This window comes from Lissotriton vulgaris, chromosome 2_1 (genome assembly GCF_964263255.1).
Source record: "Lissotriton vulgaris chromosome 2_1, aLisVul1.2, whole genome shotgun sequence".
NCBI lineage: Eukaryota > Metazoa > Chordata > Amphibia > Caudata > Salamandridae > Lissotriton > Lissotriton vulgaris.
The window spans coordinates 497314416-497331895 of NC_141687.1; positions in this window are offsets into that span (position 1 = coordinate 497314416).

Below are 17480 nucleotides of genomic sequence, written 5' to 3' on the forward strand. Positions count from 1 at the left end.
GTGCTGTACTTCTGGGTAGTGTTTTTTTTTTTTTAAAAAAAAGAGGCCTCACCTCAAAGAAAGCTCTTGAAAGCACACATCTTATTTGCATCCTAAAACAATCATTTACAATGTTAGACACAATTTTTTTATGGCTTTACATCTTTTTTGCGCTGCTATTGCATCACTATTGTGAGACATTAGCAGTGCAAGAAAAACATCATGTTCCAAAATAGGCCTCAGTTCAGCAACATCAAGATACAGTTTCTTTCGAATATATATCTTTAGGATTGTGTAGTGAACGTAGAGAAGCAGAGACTTCTGTAAATGTCAAAGTTGTTGAAAAACTGTTTGTTTTTGAACCTTTTCCCTTGTCTTTTCTAATTTTTAAATACATGTTTTAATATTTTTTGAAATGTTTGTTCTTTGTTTTACAGATTGAAAGTATGGAAAAATATTTAAAAAAGGTAACAAGAATTATAAGGTAAATGTTTTCCACTCTTTTTACCCGCAATGCACTGCTGATGATGTCATTGACACTATCTCTCATTTACTCTCTCTAGCTGTCTTTCTTTTTACATTATTCCCTGATTACTTCCCTTATACTAACTCTTCTTTTTTTTAAAAAAATATTTTTTTAGTTCGCTTAAAGTTCGCGAACCGGTCAGCGAACTTGAAGCGAACCAAAAGAAATAGAGCTTGCCAGAGTGATAAACATTCTAGCAATTTTGTTTGAAAGGGGAGGTAGTTCTGAAAAGAACTGTTTTTTTTTGTTTTTGGTGTTTTATATTTTTTTTTTATTTTTTGAACATTTTTTGATTTTTTTGTATTTTTAGAACTGTTTTATGTTTTTTTTGTTTTTTTTATGGAGGGGAGACAACAAAAAACAGGCTTTCAAAACGGCTCAACTGGAGCAAAAAAAAGAAAATTACTTTTTGGGTGCATTAGGGCATTTATGATTTTCATATGCAATGTTCATGAGGTTGACACTCATGTTGCCATATGACAGCATTTCACCACAGTGAACACAAGATAACTTTATGTGCTGGAAGTTAGGTTGGATGTTTGGCACAGTCTCTTGTGCCTCTCTTCCCGTCAAAGACAATGTGGATGTAGATCTTGCCACAGGAGTTGCCGTCGGATTGTCTACAAGATCCCTTAACTCAGCCCGGCTGTAGTTCAAGGGATGCCACCTGCTCATGTGACGATGCATTGTATAGTTCCCCATACTGTACTTCTTTTCTGTGCCTCTCGACAATGTGTGATCACAGATGAGGCAGGTGGCATATTTTGCATTCACTTTCTTTGTTCCAGGAGGGATGGTGAAAAACTGCCAGATAAAACTGGATTTTCGTTTAGAAACCCGGGGCAACTCATCAACAAATTGTTGTCCCTCTCTCTCCTCTTCTTCTTCTTCCTCATCTTCCTCCTCTCTGTTAGTCAGAATTTGACTAGGTGGTCCTCTCTTCTTATGAGGAGGTGGAGGTGGTGGTGGGGGTCCACCAGCTGCAGCAAGAATGGAAGCCATTGTGGATCTTCAGATAAATGGTTTTTCTCTCACCAAGATGAAAGTCAGAGTGAGGAAATAAGGAGGGGTTTACATGATTTGGGGAAAACAAAAGTTCTGAGCCAATGAAAAGTGTTATTTTTAGGGCACATGACCTAGTCATACATCATTTGGAAACCAAAAGTGAAATGAACCAATGAGAAGTTTGATAAACAAGTCACATGACCTGTTCCGCTTACGTTACGCGGCGCGCGCCGCGTCCCAGATCGCTTTTGGACCGCGGTCCGGAGCACTTCCGGGAGCGCTAACGCGACGCGTCATTAGACGCTTTACGCGATAACGTGATATGTCGCGCTTCCGCGACGCGTCACTGTTCCTCTAACGTAACGTTGACCGGTTCGCGGACTAGATCGCGGCATCAAGATGAGCTAACGGAAAGCTTCCCGGTTCGCGAAATAGAAGCGAATAAAAAAATATTTAAAAAAAATTATCAATAAATATCTATATATATTTTGGGATTTAAAGAATAATACATTTTACAGCTACAGATGTTAGCTTTTAAAAAACCAATGAAATTCAATGAAAAAACCATAGGTTATAGACCATATATAGTTAGGAATTCGCATTTACAAAACCTTATTTTACTCGCACAAAACCATTGAAATTCCATATATAGTTAGTTGCACTAACTATATATCGCGCACCCGCAATCCACTGCTGATGATGTCACATATTACATCATTCATGACATGGTCAGTGACATCACTGATGACATCACTGATGACATTATCCAGTGACTGTATGTTTCTGTAAAGTTAAAATATGTCTTACATATTGAAGAATGAGTGGATGTATAAGTGTCTGGATAAAGGATTTAGTAGGTGCATGACTGACTGTATGAGAGAGTGATTAAATGTGTCTCACTGAGTGCATTGGTTAGTGACTAAACTGTCTGAATGTGTGCATCAGTATGTCTGTTGTTGTATAAGATGATGCATGTGTTATTCTGTACCTATATGAGTAACTATATGGGTTATTGATTGGTTGCCCAAGTATTTGTATGGGAGAGCGAGTGTGTGTGTGCGGGTGTCTAGGGGGTGTGTGACTCTGTGCATAGATGTGTGAGCAGTGGATTCACTAGATGTATGGGTTCAAAAGTGCATGTGGAAACAGCTGTATGGGCGGTTGACTGTGTGCATGAGTGTATTGGTGAGTGAATGGATATCTCAGTGCTACATGTCAAAGTAAGTATATATGTAAAACACAGTACATGTGAGAGTTGACATATATAAATAACTGTGCATAAGAGCCAGTGAATGTGTGAGTGGCTGTATGGATCATTGTGAACTTGTATCAGGGATTGTATAAGAGAATAAATATGTGTTAGTATATGTTTGAATAAGTAAAGTTTGTATAACTGTATAGTTGAGGAAATGGAGGTGTGATTGATTCTTTGCATGACTGACTAGGTGTGTGAGTAACTCCATGGATGAGTGACAGTCTGTGAGTGTCTGTTTACACTGATTGTATCTAAGGTTATATTAGAGTCTGAAGAGGTTCATTGTATTATCACATGAATGATATCATCAGTGATGTGATCAGTAATGTCAAATGAGATGTCATCAGTGATGTCATTTGAGATGTCATCAGTGATGTCATCAGTGATGTCATTTGAGATGTCATCAGTGATGTCATTTGAGATGTCATCAGTGATGTCATCAGTGATGTCACTGACCATGTCATGAATGATGTAATATGTGACATCATCAGCAGTGGATTGCGGGTGCGTGATATATAGTTAGTGCAACTAACTATATATGGAATTTCAATGGTTTTGTGCGAGTAAAATAAGGTTTTGTAAATGCGAATTCCTAACTATATATGGTCTATAACCTATGGTTTTTTCATTGAATATATATATATATATGTATATAAATTAAAATAATAAATATCGAACATATTAAATATTAACAATATATTAAACAATTCCATTGATTTAATATATATTTTAACAAATACAACAAATAAACTTTAAAAAAGTTAGACACATATACATAATATTATACATATATATATATATATCTATACTACTATAATAAAAGAAGAACTTTCAGCCTTTGAGGTGGGCAAACTCGGGAACAAAAGCGCCAATCCACACACCCGATACACCGTTGGAATCGTCAGGGTGTGTAGATGGTTATAGGCTACATAAATTTAAACAAAAACGTTATTTAAAAAACTTTACAGTAAAAAAAAAAGTAGTCCCTCCGAAGTAGCGCCGACCGCGACGTGCGTGCTAACGTCAGGAGCGCAGGGAGGAGCGGCGTCCAGGAGCGTGACGAGGAGAAGTGGACATGGCGCGGGGAAGGAGCGGTGACATGAGGAGCAGCAGACAGGCCAGCTGCGGTGCGAGCAGCGAACAGGCTGGAGGAGCGGTGGCTAAGGTAAGGGAGCGGTGAAAATGGCACGGGGGAGGAGCGGTGACATGAGGAGCAGCGGACAGGCCAGCGGCGGTGCGAGCAGCGGACAGGCGGGAGGAGCGGCGGCTGAGGTAAGAGGACCCATGTCGGGGCAGGCGGGGAACGGGCTAGGCGGGGGACGGGCTGGGTGGGGGCCCGGGCTGCAGGAGAAAAGAAAATGATCCCGTGTTTTTATGGTGAAACAGCAATCATTAACACACCTCTAGGCCAAAAAGATTAGCTATGATGTAAGCTTTCCCAGCCAATGTACACTCTGTAGAACAGATTGGTCAGTTGTACACTCCTGCAAAGAAGAACAGACATATTTAAAGCAGTATATCAGCAGTGGACAGGCTGGAGGAGTGGCGGCTGAGGTAAGGGGACCCATGTCGGGGCAGGCGGGGGTCGGGGCAGGCGGGGATCGGGGCAGGCGGGGGACGGGCCGGGCGGGTGCCCGGGCTGCTGGACAATGTCGGGGCGGGCGGGGGCGGGGAAGCCTGTTGCTCCCGGACAAGTTCTTTTTATCTCGTATATTCTGTAGTATCAATAGGCTGTTAGAGAACATGGCCATGGCTGCAGCCTCCCTGTCACGTACAATATCGACTGACATGTTAATAAGGTTTAATATACTTTGGCAGGCTGAGCTGTTATTAAATTGACTTGTGACCACTGCCCCCTCTGCACAATTCTCTTCTCCCCTGAATACCTGTGATATTCTGCCCGGACTTGTCCCTGTATCCTCTGGGTCCTCCAACCTGGATTCAGCAATTCTTCCTCTATTCTCAGCATGCTCCGTACAGGTTCAGGGGGTCAAACGCCGTTTTTCCTTCCGGAAATATCCATTTCCAGGTAAACCTGGAACTAGTCTCACTTTATGCGTTGTCCAAAAAATTAAGAGGGTCCTTTGTTTTAGCCACTTGAAACCAACGGCCAAAAATATGACTTCTTTTGTGTCAAGTTAGCAGGAATCCTCCTCAAACCACGAACCACGGACACGGACCAGAAGGTAGTACAAATCTATTTATTGTTCCTTAAATGTCACCATAATGTTTCGGCTCATCCGAGCCTTGTTCACATGACATTGTACTTATGTTGAGCTACCATATTTGAAGTGACAGTGCATATTACCAACGATCACGTGAGAGGAGTGCTCATAGACATAGAAAAGATATTCAATTAATTTTCTATTGAAATTAGAAATACATGCAGGCTAAAAAGACATAAAAAACATGTGAATAACAGTTAATAATAAAACGTTAAAATCCACTGTTAAAAATCATTAATACAAAACAGCTAATAATATATATGCAAATACAATGCTGGTCTGCAGAATATGCTTATGTGCCATGGATCACAGCCTAAATGCCTAATGTTTAGTTTACTGTCCTCTTGATTAGGGTAGGTCTAATGATTGTCCACTACGGTTAATGTATGTCTTTTTTGTATCCCCTAGATTGGAACAATAAATTGCTGTATTCCAGGTTAAATCCCCTTGTCTAGAGTATCCTGCATGTAACAATTTGCAAAATATGTCCATGTAGCAACCTCCAGTATGTGTACGAAAATTTGATCTAGTGATGAAAAAATTCTGGTGCAAGTGACTGTTGAAAACTTGATTGCGTCATCTTAGACAGTTACCTAATTCATTATATACTTCATTGCAGTGTAAGAGCTATCCTGTACCCAGATTGCGGTGTGTGGTTCAGCCTACGTGTTGCCCCCAGGGTTTAGGAATTGTTACAAATAACCACCCAGTTATGTCTTAGGCATAGAACACCAACCTGTATGTTACTAAACATCTTAGAAGACACAACACTCACCTCAGAAGGCTTGATTTACCAATGTTCAAATTTAGCTAGTAGGATGTGGGTCCCTGTCACTTTAATGTGTCATTGGTTATACCTTTGCAGAATCCCTCCTCCTGCTAGCATGTAAATATATAGAAATAGAGATATAAAAAATATACATAAATAGGTAAATAGGTTTACAATTACCCATAAAACAAGTTCATAATTTCTTGACTGTGTTAGGATCAAAGTTTAAAAGGGGTTCGTATCTCCTGATCTAACATTGTGTGAACATCTAAAGTTAACTAATTGGTGTCTATTGATATAGTCCATTATCCCAAGCAAGTTTGTAAATCTTCTGTGACATTGAGGCCACCCGGGGTTTTGTATTCTAACTGAAGGATGTCTCTTGTCTCCAGTTTCCGTAATTTAGATTCCCTATCACCTATATATATATATTTGCTCAACATGAAGACTAATAAATGTCATTCATATTATAGTTTCCTATTTTTTAACTAATATTAAAATATAACAATAAATATATGTATGTATATATGTATATGTATATATATATATATATATATATATATATATATATATATATATATATATATATATATATATATATATATATATATAATTCACTTAAAAAACCATAGGTTATAGACCATATATAGTTAGGAATTAGCATTTACAAAACCTTGAAAATTCACTGAAAAAACCACGGGTTATAGACCATATATAGTTAGGAATTAGCATTTACAAAACCTTATTTTACTCACACAAAACCATTCAAATTCCATATATAGTTATGTTATAGTTGCACTAACTATATATCGCGCACCCGCAATCCACTGCTGATGATGTCACATATTACATCATTCATGACATGGTCAGTGACATCACTGATGACAACTCAAATGACATCACTGACAACATCACTGATAATATCATTCATGTGATTATACTATGAACCTCTTCAGACTCTAATATAACCTTAGATACAATCAGTGTAAACAGACACTCACAGATTGTCACTCATCCATGGAGTTACTCATACATCTAGTCAGTCATGCAAAGAATCAATCACACCTCCATTTCCTCAACTATACAGTTATACACACCTTACTAATTCAAACATATTCTTACACATATTTACTCTCCTACACGATCCCTGATACAAGTTCACAATGATCCATACAGCCACTCACACATTCATTGGCTCTTATGCACAGTTATATATGTCAACTCTCACATGTACTGTGTTTTACATATGTACTTACTTTGACATGTTGCACTGAGATATCCATTCACTCACCAATACACTCATGCACATAGTCAACCGCCCATGCAGCTGTTTCCACATGCACTTTTGAACCCATACATCTAGTGAATCAACTGCTCACACATCTATGCACAGAGTCATATACCTCCCAGCCACCCACACACATACTCAGTCTCCCATACAAATACTTGGGCAACCAATGAATATCCCATATAGTTACTCATATAGCTACTGATTAACACATTCAGCAGTTTACAGAACAACAGACATAATGATGCACAAATTAAGACAGTTTAGTCACTAACCCATGCACTCAGTGAGACACATTTAATCACTCTCTCATACAGTCAGTCATGCACCTACTAAATTCTTCATCCAGACACTTATATATCCACTCATTCTTCAATATGTAAGACATATTTTAACTTTACAGAAACATACAGTCATTGGATAATGTCATCAGTGATGTCATTTGAGTTGTCATCAGGGATGTCATCAGTGATGTCACTGACCATGTCATGAATGATGTAATATGTGACATCATCAGCAGTGGATTGCGGGTGCGCGATATATAATTAGTGCAACTAACTATATATGGATTTTTAATGGTTTTGTGTGAGTAAAATAAGGTTTTGTAAATGCTAATTCCTAACTATATATGGTCTATAACCCATGGTTTTTTCAGTGAATTTTCAAGGTTTTGTAAATGCTAATTCCTAACTATATATGGTCTATAACCTATGGTTTTTTCAGTGAATTTCAATGTTTTTTTAATAGCAAATATCAAAAGCTTTAAAATGTCAAGTACGTGGTAGGTAAAAACATTTTCGTGTCTATGCACGCTGATGTGCTTTGAACGCTGCCCCCTCCCCCCTCTTTTCTTTTAGGAGTATTCTCTCTTTGCAGATAGTGAAGGGTAGGTAACACAGGCCTTTGCCCCCGTTGTAATCCGTCGTGCCTGCTTCCCTCTCCATTTGATTGATTGTTATCCAAGCATTTACTGTTTTAGAATTGGTTCTCTTTGGTTCATTCTCTATTTACAAACAAGCACAGAGTCGCAATACTCTGTTTAGTCTTTTCAGATAGTGAAAAATCGTTAGAAACAACAAAAGGAATCAAGCAAAATCAGTAGGCCACTAATGGGATCTCTTTTTGACCTCACTAAAATAGAAACATTAGGAACAACCCCTCATGAGAAATATAAAACTAGTGAGAGAAACTGAGCTCGACGCCATGATGGCGGCAAGACAGCTCGGCTCCGCCGCCCACCCCGCCCAAAACAACGACAAACCGTATGCAAATATTATAAATATATACAACACACCAGCAAAGTAACAGGGTAAAATGTTTTATTAAATAACTATTTACATAGCAGCCTGCTGCAACATCGATCCAAATGCATGCCGCCGTTCCCGGGATTTCTCCCCGACTACTCTGCGGCCTACGAGATGGAGAGGCCGGGGCGTTGACTAGGCGGGGCCTCCGGCCGCAACCACAGCGCCAACGATCGCTGCCGACAGCCACTGATCTGAAGAACCGCTGCCTGCGGTGCCACCCTGAGCCGCTTGACGGAGGCCCCCGAGGGGCGGTGTGGTGGCGCGGACTCAGAGGGGGCGCTTGACTCCTACCCCCTCCCCAAGTCTTGTTGCCCTGGTGTGGCCTGAGATCGCCCCCGACATAGGCGGTCGGCTCCCGGGGTCAGGCGGAACTTGTTGCCTTTTGGTGACTCTTCTATTCTGGACCTTGTCCCACAATCCGTTTGACCTGAAGACACGTCCTGCGGTGCCCTGGTCCAACCATCACATATACCTGCGCCAGATGATGGCGTGGGGTGCACTGGAAGGGAGAGGCGGCGCGAATGAGCCTCCCCCACCTCCCCAGGTGGAGGTTTCTCAGCTACACCCCAGCGCTTCACTCGGCCACCTGAGTTGCGCCCGCTCCTGCAGCACAGGGCCTCGCTCGGCCAGCTGAATTGTGCCTGCTCTTGTTATTACAGCGTCTCACCCGCCATCCGGATGAATTGCACCCACTCATGCAGTACAGCGACAGGCGGCTGCCACGGAGCTCAGGAAATGGCGGTCGGCTCCACAGACTTGGGCCTGGCCTGCAAGGATGGCTCTGGGCAACCCTGGAACTCGGACGCTTGACGGCGTGGAGTGCACTGGAAGGGAGAGGCGGCGCGAACGAGCCTCCCCCACCTCCCCAGGTGGAGGTTTCTCAGCTACACCCCAGCGCTTCACTCAGCCACCTGAATTGCGCCCGCTCCTGCGGCACAGGGCCTCGCTCGGCCAGCTGAATTGCGCCTGCTCTTGTTATTACAGCGTCTCACCCGCCATCCGGATGAATTTCACCCACTCTTGCAGTACAGCGAGAGGCAGATGCCACGGAGCTCAGGAAATGGCGGTCGGCTCCACAGACTAGGGCCTGGCCTGCAAGGATGGCTCTGGGCAACCCTGGAACTCGGACGCTTGACTGCTAGGGCATGGGCCCCATTCCCAAAAGCGTCCCCTCAGCCTTGAAGATTCTACAAGAGTCACCGGGGCCCCCGACTCCCGCAGACTTCCGGTGGGGAGCGACTGCCATGATTGCTCGCGGAATGGCCACGACGTAGCCACGGAATGCTCTCATGCTGACGCCAGCTTCAATCTGAAACATCCACAAACACTGTAGACTACCATTTCGATCAGTTCCGGTGGAGCCCCAACGTGACCCGGTAGAGAAGAACTTGCCCACCCCCCTTTGACTGATGGTTCTTGTTGCCTGTCCCTTCTGTCATATGACGCGCCGCGATAGCGCACCCGGAAGTGCTCAGGTGCTCGAGGCGCGAAAAGCAGCTACCCGGAAGCGATCCGGGGCGCGGCGCGGAGCGCGTAACGTAAGCATAACAGGTCATGTGACTTGTTAATAAAACTTTTCATTGGTTCATTTCACTTTTGGGTTCCTAATGATGTAAGGCTAGGTCATGTGACCTAAAAATAACACTTTTCATTGGTTCGGATTGGGAGGGGGCGCTTAGCTCCTGCCCCCTCCCCAAGTCTCTCTCGGCCAGCTGAGTTGCGCCTGCTCTTGCTATGACAGCGTCTCACCCGCCATCCAGCTAAATTTCACCCACTCTTTCGATACAGCGACTCTTCCATTCTGGACCTTGTCCCACAATCCGTTTGACCTGAGGGGGACGGTATTTCTCGCTCGGCCAGCAGAGTTGCGCCCACTCTTGCGGCCTACGACATGGAGAGGCCGGGCGTTGACTAGGCGGGGCCTCCGGCCGCAACCACAGCGCCAACGATCGCTGCTACAGGAGGGGAGCCTTGCCGGTGAGAGCCACTGGTCTGAAGAACAGCTGCCTGCGGTGCCTCCCTGAACCGCTTGACGGAGGCCCCCGAGGGGCGGTGTGGTGGCGCGGACTGGGAGGGGGCGCTTGGCTCCTGCCCCCTCCCCAAGTCTCTCTCGGCCAGCTGAGTTGAGCCTGCTCTTGCTATTACAGCGTCTCACCCGAGATCCGGCTAAATTTCACCCACTCTTGCGATACAGCGACTCTTCCATTCTGGACCTTGTCTCCCCAGAGGTACATCACCTTACATAGACATGCACTCTGATCTCCTTGGCCTCAGTCAAGCATCAATAGTAAGATTTTCATAGGTGAGTGTAGGTTCATGGTTTTCCATCCACAGACTAAAAGCCTGGAGTGGGAGTGAAAGAACCATAACTAGGTAAGAAGGAAGGCACAGGCTGTAGGAAGGACTCTGGATATGGTATGTTGCTTGGTCCCTGAGATGCTTCAATGTCACTGCCTTGCACAAATGGCATAAGTCCTGGATTTTGGGTGCCATATTTGAGGGTTCCGAGCAGTGCTTGTAAAACTGTCTGAAGCTCATTTGCACCTGCTGCAGCTTCACTATTCTCAAAGTAAGTGGGGGCTGTTTGAGGACCTGACTGCATTGGAAAGCAATGTGATGCGGTGCCTCCCTGAACCGCTTGACGGAGGCCCCCGAGAGGCGGTGTGGTGGCGCGGACTGGGATGGGGTGCTTGGCTCCTGCCCCCTCCCCAAGTCTTGTTGCCCTGGTGTGGCCTAAGATCGCCCCCGACATAGGCGGCCGGCTCCAGGGTCCGGCGGAACTTTTTGCCTTTTGGTGACTCTTCCATTCTGGACCTTGTCCCACAATCCGTTTGACCTGAAGACACATCCTGCGGCCTGGTCCCTGAATGTGTGCAAGGGGACGGTATTGATTGGATCAAGATGGCGGCTTCACACAAAGCTGACTCAAGTGTTCCTGCTGATGCTATGCAAACAAAAACTGGTTTTCAGTTTGTACATTCTTCAGGATTTTTCCATCCAAGGCTGGTTGAGAGTTTGTAGAACGATGGCTTCAGATTTTCAACATACTACTCTTCAACATTCTTCATAAATGTAACAATGTGAGACTCACTAGGAGAACGGCCGTTTATCTTTCCTTTCAAAATGCTGCCAACAATATTTTCTGAATGGAAGACACCATCTTGTAGCATAAAGGGCTGTGTCAAGGGTGGTATTGCCCAGAATGTCTTGTTTTCTAGTGCTCGTAATGATGAAGCTAGAACTGCCTAAAGGGATTCTGGTCCTGCCGCTACTTATTGGAGACATTGAACTATACTCTGGACCTGCCTGGCCTCGACCAAAATGGCGCCAGTATAGGAGCGACTGGCTACTCCTTATGACGTTCTAGTTACTTATCCTTGACGTTATGGGGGATGTATGCGGTCTTTGTGCACATGGCGGGCGGGGAAGGGTACTGACTGGGAATACGGACAACCCTATTGATGTCGATTTTTCATTATTGTTTATTGTATTAATAAAGCTTCGAAGTAATGTTACCCATGATACTCGCCCAAGGTGTGCGTATGAACGATTTTATTGTAACTGATCCTGTTATCCTTTCAATTAAAAAATCAACCTTCACTGATCCTACAACCGTTTGTCACGTTTGTTTTTTCAATTAAATGGCTCGCTTGTTACATACTCCTATACCCCTGGCTTTTGAAAGACACCATCTTGTAGAATAAAGGGCTGCGTCAAGGGTGGTATTGCCCAGAATGTCTTGTTTTCTAGTGCTCGTAATGACGAAGCCAGAACTGCCGAAAAGGATTCTGGTCCTGCCGCTACTTACTGGAGACATTAAACTATACTCTGAACCTGCCTGGCCTCGACCAAAATGGCGCCAGTATGGGAGCGACTTGCAACTCCTTATGACGTTCTAGTTACTTAGCCTTGACGTTATGGGGGATGTATGCGGTCTTTGTGCACATGGCAGGCGGGAAAGGGTACTGACTGGGAATACGAACAACACTATTGATGTCGATTTTTCATTATTGATTATTGTATTAATAAAGCTTCAATGTAATGTTACCCATGATACTCGCCCATGGTTTGCGTATGGACGATATTATTGTAACTGATCCTGTTATACTTTCAATTAAAAAATCAACCTTCACTGATCCTGCAACCGTTTGTCACGTTTCGTTTTTTCAATTAAATGGCTCGCTTGTTACATACTCCTATACCCCTGGCTTTTGAAAGACACCATCTTGTAGAATAAAGGGCTGCGTCAAGGGTGGTATTGCCCAGAATGTCTAGTTTCCTAGTGCTCGTAATGATGAAGCCAGAACTGCCGAAAAAGGATTCTGGTCCTGCCGCTACTTACTGGAGACATTGAACTCTACTCTGAACCTGCCTGGCCTCGACCAAAATGGCGCCACTATGGGAGCGACTTGCAACTCCTTATGACGTATTAGTTACTTAGCCTTGATGTTATGGGGGATGTATGCGGTCTTTGTGCACATGGCGGGCGGGGAAGGGTACTGACTGGGAATACGGACAACCCTATTGATGTCGATTTTTCATTATTGATTATTGTATTAATAAAGCTTCGTAATAATGTTACCCATGATACTCGCCAAAGGTATAAGACATAGAATTTTCAAAATACTACCACCCTCGGGCGATCTATGTAATCAACAGACTACCATTGCCGAAACACAAGGGAATGCATCTCAGAGAGATAAGTCAAGTACGTGGTAGATAAAAACATTTTCGTGTTTATGCACGCTGATGTGCTTTGAACGCTGCCCCCCCCCTACTCATCATTTAGATTACCACCGCCCATTGCACAAAAGCGTACCGGGTGCTCCCCACGCAAAAAAACGATTTTTATTTTTTTGCCCCGCGGGGCCCTTTTAAAGCCTCCACATCAAACCTAGGGGTTCAGGGAGGATCTACTATGCCCCCTTATGGTCATTTCCCCCTTCGTTTTGGCCTCCTCTTGTCTCTCGATCCTACCGAGAGACAAGATGGCGGCTGCTCCGGACTGTTTAGAATGTTGACAGACACCGGAGAGCCAATCAGCTTCGCTTCGCAAAGTTCCGTTACGCGAAAAGTACGCGAACCGGAGCGCTAACCGGGACGCTGTCACAGATATATATATTTTTTTGAACGTTAATTTATAAAAATCCACTGGAGCACATATATTGAGACCTAGCAAAGGCACATCGGGCTAACAGTCCCTATAATTTTGCCAAGTGTCATGCAAATCCATTCAGCCGTTCGAGCTAAAAGTGAGGCCAACCGCCCTATGGAAATTAACATGGGAAAAACGCGTTTTGGGACCCCCTTTTTTCTCGGCCCCCCCTTGACGAACACCCCTCAAATTTTTAGGGGCTACTCAGAAACAAAATGTGCCATTTCCCTGAAAATTTCAGCCAATTCCGTCCACAAACGCTAAAGTTATTAGACATAGAATTTTCAAAAATCCCATAGAGAAAAAATCCTAACTATATATACCTACTGGCGACCGCCAGTAGGTAATATATATATATATATATATATATCCAAGAAGACACTGTCTTTTCCATTCACACGACAGAGAGTCAAGGCCCAATATTGCTTGTTAAAGTGATTTAATCGGCAACAACACCCAACGCGTTTCGCAGTCTTCGCCGCTTGCTCACTAGTGACAGGTTGTGTTCTTTCAAATAAAGATATATACAAAAAAGAAAACGGAAACTTAGTCATGTGACCTATACATGTGACATCTTAGCAGTGAAAACATACTCTCTCATCAGACATTACTTCATGTCTCAAATTGCATTTTTCATTACAATACAAGATTCAAGTCACATTGTTATTCATTTCATTTGTTTAGTATTTTTAGCCATTCGCGGGAGAAGCAACACTTCATCATGCGTTTCCAGGACTACATTTCTCATAGTTCATAGTAATTGTGATCCACATTAACCCAAAGGATTAAACAAAGTTCATATGTCGAAATCGCTTTTTTCCTCAACGTTTTCCTTAACTGAATTAAGTCATTCAGTAAAATGTCCAATGATACGGATCAATTTATTTACATAGACGTGCCATAGAGCCCCAGTGGGCAATTGTTACCACCTTACTTGCAACAATGTATCAACTCTTAGCAACAACGTGTTTGTTGCTATCTAGACATTCCGTGTGGCTCATTGCACATCAATTCGTCTCCTGACACATTGTGCCCCAGTGGGCTTAACCATTCAGATTCTAGAGTAACAAAGTTACAAATTGTAATTGATTTATCTCACGTTGTGCTTAATGCACCTTTGATCACTTTTGGCTTTCATTCGTGTTCACGCACTCCGCAGTGAATAAAGATTCATATGTGACCTGAAAATGAGAGAGTATATCTATTAAAATCTTAACTCAACAAATTTTTACAAAAAATATTTAAAAACATTCTCTTTCCGCAATTTCAAAGAAGACAGCAAGATTCATTAATACGTCATATTTGGCACTAGCACTGTTATTGTCCTAGGTGAGATGCCAGTCCCTCATCTGCATTGTGCCCTGATGGAAACATGGTTTGGAATCCGATTATAAACCTGGATTCCAGTCTTCGTAATTCTTTTACCCTGTCGCCACCCCTTTCTCTCTTGGGTATGTTATCCAATACCACAAATGATAATAAATTTGTGTTTTGGTTGTGTTTGTTGTAGAAATGGCGGGCAATTGGGTATTGTTGATCATGGTGATTGATAGCCCTCAGATGCTCCAGTACTCTTTTTTTTCTTTGTGTACCGTACTCCCTATGTAATATAAATTACATGGGCATCTGAGGGCGTACACTGCGTACTCAGTCTCGCATGACAGGTGTTTCTGGATTTTGAATGGTTTGCTATTGGCTGACAGTTTGACTGATTTGCAATTTTTACTGTGTTTGCAGGCCTTACATTTGCCACAGATAAAAAAATCCCTGTATAGGATTTGTTTTTATGGGTGACAATCTTGGCAAGTTCGCTCGGCTTACCAAGTCCCTTATTGATCTCCCTTTTCTGAAGGTGATTTGTGGGGACTCATTTACTGACTTTCCTATATCAAGGTCAGTCTGTAAAATGCTGCAGTGCTTTTCCAGGCATTTTCTTACCTCATAGGCCTTGTTGCTGTACGTGGTTACAAATCTAACCTTCTCACTACTTTGTGTCAATTAATCTCTCGGCTCCCCTACCAACAGTTCATCCCTGGTTCTTATTCTTACTTTAGAACAGGCTGTGGATATACATTGGTTACTATATCCTCTTTCTTTGAATCTCATTGTCATGATTTTACATTCTTTCTCATACCCCTCAACTGTACTGCAATTACGTTTCGCATGCAATAGTTCTCCGTACGGGATACTCTGGATAAGACTTTTAGGGTGACAGCTCCAAGCATGTAACATGCTGTTTCCTGCTGTTGCTTTGCGGTGCAATGAGGTCTCAATTTTACCATCATGTACTTTTAACATAACATCCAGAAATTCCATTTGGGTTGGGTGCACCTGGTGTGTAAAGTATAGGTTCAGTTCATTGGTATTAAGATCTTTAACAAAGGTATCTGCTTCTTCTTTGGTACCATCCCACACACAGAACACATCGTCAATAAATCTCGCCCATTTCTTCACATGTTTACTTATAGAGTATGGGGTCTGACAACATGCTCCTCCCACCACCCTAAAAAAAGGCACGCAAAACTTGGGGCAAAACAAGTGCCCATTAAAGTCCCCATTAGCTGTCTGTACACCTGGTTATCAAATACGAAATAGTTTTCAGTTAGGCATCTGTGAATCATACTTAACAGTACCTCCGTGTGCATTAGGTAGGAGATGGATCTATTATCAAAGTAGTATCTACAGGCTTTCAGGCCTAAATCATGAGGAATGCTCGTGTATAGGGTTGTAACATCTAAACTTAACATCAAGTAGTCCTCTTTCCAAATAAAGTCCCTCATTGTCCTTAAGAAGTCACCTGTGTCCTTAATATAGGATGGTAACTCTTTCACGTATGGCTGCAAAAAGTAATCAGCATACCTTGACGTGTTCTCAAGACAGGACCCTCTAGATGACACTATCGGTCTGCCTGGGGGATCGTTTTTGTCCTTGTGGACTTTAGGTAATAAATACAATACCGGTAATTTTGGATACTTGCAATACAAATAGTCATACTCATTTTGCTCCAACCAACCCTTAATTTTCCATTCATACAATTCCTCTTGATATTTACCGTTCGATTTTTCAAAACATAGTCTGGAGCTTCTCTCATATTGCTTTACATCACTTAGCTGTCTTACACCTTCGTTCACATATCTATCTCTCCCCCATACCACCACATTACCACCCTTATCGGATTTTTTTATCACAATAGCAGGGTCATTCTGTAATGTCTGGATTGCAGAAATCTGTTCAGTTGTTAAATTTCTTCTTGTATTTGAAGGAATGCCGCTAATTCTTTTGAAACCATTTTTCACTCCCTTTTCAAACACATCCAGTGCGTCATTTACAATTTGTGGCATGAATATGGATGTAGGTTTAAAATGACTCTTACTGCTAAGGTCTGTAACAATGTCATCATTCAGTAAATTCAAAATTGGATCTCTATTGAAATCAGCTTGGTCCCCATTCATTCAGTAAATGCAATGTATCAATGTCATTTATACACAGGTTACTAACCTCATCTCTACTTGTATTGTCCTTCTCCATGTTAGTCTTTGTGGAAAACCATTTCTTTAAACGCAATTTTCTTGTGAAGTAGAAGAGGTCAATCCTAGTTTGTGTGTAATCATACTCATTAGTAGGGACAAATGTTAGTCCTCTTGCCAATACATCAATTTCAATATTCGTTAGTTTGCGATCCGATAAATTCAACACCGTCTTTGTTTTCATTTCGGTTTGCTCCATTCTTTTGTTCTTTTTTGCCATCTTGTGCGAGATCCTACCGGACTCCCCATTGTTTCTTTTGGCGTGTTCTGCAGCCTTTCGACGCCTCTTCCTGCGCGTCCACGACCTCGTCCTCTTTGGTTGCTTGTTTCGACATTCTCCTGTTTGGTCAGCCTGTCTTGGGCTACCATAGTGAACTCCATTAAAATTTTGTCTTTTACTGACATATTCTGATTGAGGGCAGGTTCACTGGTAGTGGCTCTGGA